The sequence below is a fragment of the Tachypleus tridentatus genome, unplaced genomic scaffold, assembly GCF_004210375.1.
Source record: "Tachypleus tridentatus isolate NWPU-2018 unplaced genomic scaffold, ASM421037v1 Hic_cluster_2, whole genome shotgun sequence".
Lineage (NCBI taxonomy): Eukaryota > Metazoa > Arthropoda > Merostomata > Xiphosura > Limulidae > Tachypleus > Tachypleus tridentatus.
The window spans coordinates 51,747,109-51,753,714 of record NW_027467782.1 but is presented as its reverse complement, the minus strand read 5'-3'; the positions used below and the strand labels follow the sequence as shown (position 1 = coordinate 51,753,714).

Genomic DNA, 6,606 nt, shown 5'->3' with positions numbered 1-6,606 from the left:
TATTATTATATCATTTGTTATTTAATATTATTATCTAAGATAAACAAGGTTCTATATAATTTGTATGGTAAGCCTTAAAAGTCACGACCATATGCATGTTTCTTCATTATTAAGGACAAAAGTGCATAATGGGCTATCTGTGCTCTGCCCACTATAGGTATGGAAACACAGTTTCTTGAGTTGCAAATCCGCAGAAATCAGGTCTGCATGAAGATATCTCGTTGATAAATCTCTGTAGTTTGATAACATTTGATTTGTTTAAGTATAAAACAACAAATAAAAACACATGCTTGTTTAATGATTTAGCGATTCGTGCAGAGATCACAGATAAGACATCTACATACCAAACATACAAAGTTAATAACTGTTTATTGAAATATTGCATCATTACTCAGAGTGTTTTTTTGACTGATATAAACCTTGTTCGAGTTTGATATAAATGTTTTTTTTTCTTAGCCGTGATGGACAATCTCCTTGTAGTTTGACGCTCATAGATATGAATGTCCTGTGTTAATGTGTTTTTCCGTTACTATCTGTTTAGGCTTCAATGGTGTTACAAGTTATGAAGGTGTGTTTGTCGTACTTGACTTGAACGGTGTTACAAGTTATGAAGGTGCGTTGGTTTATTGTTTTTAATTTCGAGCAAAGTTACTCGTGGTCTATCAGCGCTAGTTGTCCCTAATTTAACAGAGAGATACAGTATTCAACACTTACTCGTGGTCTATCAGCGCTAGTTGTCCCTAATTTAACAGAGAGATACAGTATTCAACACTTACTCGTGGTCTATCAGCGCTAGTTGTCCCTAATTTAACAGAGAGATACAGTATTCAACACCACCCACTGCCAACTACTTTTACTTTAAACCAACAAATAGTGTAATTTCTCTTCACGGTTGAAAGAACGAGCGTGTTGGGATTCGAACCCGCGACACAGAGTCGAGTGTTCTTAACCACTGAGACATGATGGAGCACATGAAACAGAATTGTTTGTAGTTTAGATTATAGACGGCGATATATTCAACGATGAGACGAGTAACCAGGTAGACTGAACATGGTACAGTCCGTAGTTGTTGTTGTTCAGTTGATTCGCTGATATAAACAGCGCCTTAAACTATACTATGCTGCCGGTTTAATAGTTCCAGTATTAGGAGAAAGGCCTCACCCGCACTGGATATAACACATACAGTGAGGTTTACATATTATTATACGTTCGACTTTACTTTTACTCAATTTTTGATAGTAACTATCGTATAGCCAGTCAAAGATGACAGGATAAGTACCATAACCTCCGACCCAACAGTATGCTCTAACTTCATATTTCATAGCTAACTGAAATTTTGTGAAATCCAGCCTGATCAACAAAAGTGTGACGTAATATTGTTGTTAGTTTATGTACTGAAAGTTTAGAATGAAATACATAGACAACAAAACTGGAACAGTATTTGTTGTTTTGTTTATTTAACGTGTCCATCGATTAAAAGAGATTTGTTTTTTGTTTTTTATTTATAACATTGGTTATAACATAACTTTGGTTACAACATAACTTAATCCAGAAACGACTTAACTTTAAAATTGAATCGATATTTTTACCTTCATGTTAAATTGTTTACACTTGGTTCAAAGCTAGGTCATCACACACTACGTCTTTATTTTATACCAACACTCGCAACACTTACAACTTGTATAGGTTAGATATTCAAAAGACAACTCCTATTAGATGAATCTTTACGTTTCTTTGTACACGTGACACGTATTGATCTCCAACCATAAAAGACATAAATTACTAGTTCTCACAGTTTTGGTTTTGTTGCTCGACGTATCAGTTTCAGTCTAGAGCACAATTTTCTCTCGAGATTTCTTTACTTCGTATATTGTCAAAATCATTCAAATTCATCTCACTAGGCAATATTTCATGTCTTCTTTTGGCTTCATTAACGTCAGTTCCTGAAATAATCTGTTCACTTTTCTGACATTGCTAGGAGGACTTTCTTTTTATTTGTTCTGACTCATGGGCTTCACATATTCTCGTTGCGTGTTCGAAAACATTCGCTCTCTCAGCTGTAACAATGTTATGATGTGCCGGTCTATCCTTTTTTAATTTGCGAAAAGTAGCTCGTGATTTGAAGATGACAAGTTGTTTTCCTGTACTCTATCACTTCAAAATTAGGAACGGTTAGCACATAACAGGAAGTTAAGAAACGATATCTTACTGTGTTCTGATTTGTCATGAGTACTTTTATGTTTCTTTTTAGTCCTACAACAGTTTCTTTTAACAAATTCTTATAACAAATTTTTATAACAGGTTCTTCTAACAGATTATTGTTACATATTCTTATAACAGATTCTTATAACAAATTTTTATAACAGGTTCTTCTATTAGATTCTTGTTACATATTCTTATAACAAATTTTTATAACAGGTTCTTCTGACAGATTATTGTTACATATTCTTATAACAGATTCTTATAACAAATTTTTATAACAGGTTCTTCTGACAGATTATTGTTACATATTCTTATAACAGATTCTTATAACAAATTTTTATAACAGGTTCTTCTAACAGATTATTGTTACATATTCTTATAACAGATTCTTGTTACATATTCTTATAACAGACTCTTATAACAAATTTTTATAACAGGTTCTTCTAACAGATTCTTGCTACATATTCTTATAACAGATTCTTGTTACATATTCTTATAACAAATTTTTATAACAGGTTTTTCTAATAGATTCTTGTTACATATTCATATAACAGGTTCTTGTTACATATTCTTATAACAAATTTTTATAACAGGTTCTTCTAACAGATTCTTGCTACATATTCTTATAACAGATTCTTGTTACATATTCTTATAACAAATTTTTATAACAGGTTTTTCTAATAGGTTCTTGTTACATATTCATATAACAGGTTCTTGTTACATATTCTTATAACAAATTTTTGTAACAGGTTCTTCTAACAGATTCTTGCTACATATTCTTATAACAGATTCTTGCTACATATTCTTATAACAGATTCTTGTTACATATTCTTATAACAAATTTTTATAACAGGTTTTTCTAATAGATTCTTGTTACATATTCATATAACAGGTTCTTGTTACATATTCTTATAACAAATTTTTATAACAGGTTCTTCTAACAGATTCTTGCTACATATTCTTATAACAGATTCTTGTTACATATTCTTATAACAAATTTTTATAACAGGTTTTTCTAATAGGTTCTTGTTACATATTCATATAACAGGTTCTTGTTACATATTCTTATAACAAATTTTTGTAACAGGTTCTTCTAACAGATTCTTGCTACATATTCTTATAACAGATTCTTGTTACATATTCTTATACCAGATTCTTGTTATATATTTTTATAACAGATTCTTATAACAAATTTTTATAACAGGTTCTTCTAACAGATTCTTGCTACATATTCTTTTAACAGATTATTGTTACATATTCTTATAAAAGATTCTTGTTACATATTCTTATAACAAATTTTTATAACAGGTTCTTCTAATAGATTCTTGTTACATATTCGTATAACAGGTTCTTGTTACATATTCTTATAAGAGATTCTTATAACAAATTTTTGTAACAGGTTCTTCTAACAGATTCTTGCTACATATTCTTATAACAGATTCTTGTTACATATTCTTATAACAAATTTTTATAACAGGTTTTTCTAATAGATTCTTGTTACATATTCATATAACAGGTTCTTGTTACATATTCTTATAACAAATTTTTATAACAGGTTCTTCTAACAGATTCTTGCTACATATTCTTATAACAGATTCTTGTTACATATTCTTATAACAAATTTTTATAACAGGTTTTTCTAATAGGTTCTTGTTACATATTCATATAACAGGTTCTTGTTACATATTCTTATAACAAATTTTTGTAACAGGTTCTTCTAACAGATTCTTGCTACATATTCTTATAACAGATTCTTGTTACATATTCTTATACCAGATTCTTGTTATATATTTTTATAACAGATTCTTATAACAAATTTTTATAACAGGTTCTTCTAACAGATTCTTGCTACATATTCTTTTAACAGATTATTGTTACATATTCTTATAAAAGATTCTTGTTACATATTCTTATAACAAATTTTTATAACAGGTTCTTCTAATAGATTCTTGTTACATATTCGTATAACAGGTTCTTGTTACATATTCTTATAAGAGATTCTTATAACAAATTTTTGTAACAGGTTCTTCTAATAGATTCTTGTTGCATATTCTTATAACAGGTTCTTCTAATAGGTTCTTGTTACATATTCTTATAACAGATTATTATAACAAATTTTTATAACAGGTTCTTCTGACAGATTATTGTTACATATTCTTATAACAGATTCTTATAACAAATTTTTATAACAGGTTCTTCTAACAGATTATTGTTACATATTCTTATAACAGATTCTTGTTACATATTCTTATAACAGACTCTTATAACAAATTTTTATAACAGGTTCTTCTAACAGATTCTTGCTACATATTCTTATAACAGATTCTTGTTACATATTCTTATAACAAATTTTTATAACAGGTTTTTCTAATAGATTCTTGTTACATATTCATATAACAGGTTCTTGTTACATATTCTTATAACAAATTTTTGTAACAGGTTCTTCTAACAGATTCTTGCTACATATTCTTATAACAGATTCTTGTTACATATTCTTATACCAGATTCTTGTTATATATTTTAAAACAGATTCTTATAACAAATTTTTATAACAGGTTCTTCTAACAGATTCTTGCTACATATTCTTTTAACAGATTATTGTTACATATTCTTATAAAAGATTCTTGTTACATATTCTTATAACAAATTTTTATAACAGGTTCTTCTAATAGATTCTTGTTACATATTCGTATAACAGGTTCTTGTTACATATTCTTATAAGAGATTCTTATAACAAATTTTTGTAACAGGTTCTTCTAATAGATTCTTGTTGCATATTCTTATAACAGGTTCTTCTAATAGGTTCTTGCTACATATTCTTATAACAGATTCTTATAACAAATTTTTATAACAGGTTCTTCTAACATTCTTGTTATATATTCTTATAACAGATTCTTATAACAAATTTTTGTAACAGGTTCTTCTAATAGATTCTTGTTGCATATTCTTATAACAGGTTCTTCTAATAGGTTCTTGTTACATATTCTTATAACAGATTCTTATAACAAATTTTTATAACAGGTTCTTCTGACAGATTATTGTTACATATTCTTATAACAGATTCTTATAACAAATTTTTATAACAGGTTCTTCTAACAGATTATTGTTACATATTCTTATAACAGATTCTTGTTACATATTCTTATAACAGACTCTTATAACAAATTTTTATAACAGGTTCTTCTAACAGATTCTTGCTACATATTCTTATAACAGATTCTTGTTACATATTCTTATAACAAATTTTTATAACAGGTTTTTCTAATAGATTCTTGTTACATATTCTTATAACATATTCTTATAACAAATTTTTATAACAGGTTCTTCTAATAGATTCTTGTTACATATTCTTATAACAGATTCTTATAACAAATTTTTATATCAGGTTCTTCTAATAGATTCTTGTTACATATTCTTATGACAGGTTCTTCTAATAGAATCTTGTTAATACAGTTAATATCTTATATACACAAAACTAATACCGTTAATATCTTATATAGACAAAACTAATACCGTTTGTACTTTATATACACAAAACTAATACCGTTAATATCTTATATAGACAAAACTAATACCGTTTGTACTTTATATACACAAAACTAATACCGTTAATATCTTATATAAACAAAACTAATACCGTTAATATCTTACATACACAAAACTAATACCGTTAATATCTTATATACACAAAACTAATACCGTTAATATCTTATATACACAAAACTAATACCGTTAATATCTTATATAGACAAAACTAATACCGTTAATATCTTATATACACAAAATTAATACCGTTAATATCTTATATAGACAAAACTAATACCGTTATATCTTATATACACAAAACTAATACCGTTAATATCTTATATACACAAAACTAATACCGTTAATATCTTATATAGGCAAAACTAATACCGTTAATATCTTATATAGACAAAACTAATACCGTTATATCTTATATACACAAAACTAATACCGTTAATATCTTATATACACAAAACTAATACCGTTAATATCTTATATACACAAAACTAATACCGTTAATATCTTATATACACAAAACTAATACCGTTAATATCTTATATAAACAAAACTAATACAGTTAATATCTTATATACACAAAACTAATACCGTTAATATCTTATATACACAAAACTAGTACCGTTAATATCTTATATACACAAAACTAATACCGTTAATATCTTATATACACAAAACAAGTACCGTTAATATCTTATATAAACAAAACTAATACCGTTAATATCTTACATACACAAAACTAATACCGTTAATATCTTATATACACAAAACTAATACCGTTAATATCTTATATACACAAAACTAATATTGTTAATATTTTATATACACAAAACTAATATCGTTCGTACTTTATATACACAAAAC

General features: G+C 27.2%; 1 protein-coding gene across 4 annotated transcripts in view; it reads left to right on the top strand.

The window, feature by feature from the left end:
* The window catches only part of LOC143242887 (dual 3',5'-cyclic-AMP and -GMP phosphodiesterase 11A-like), a 103,773-nt gene that overhangs the window by 54,404 nt on the left and 42,763 nt on the right, over positions 1 to 6,606 (top strand). The window lies entirely within an intron of this gene.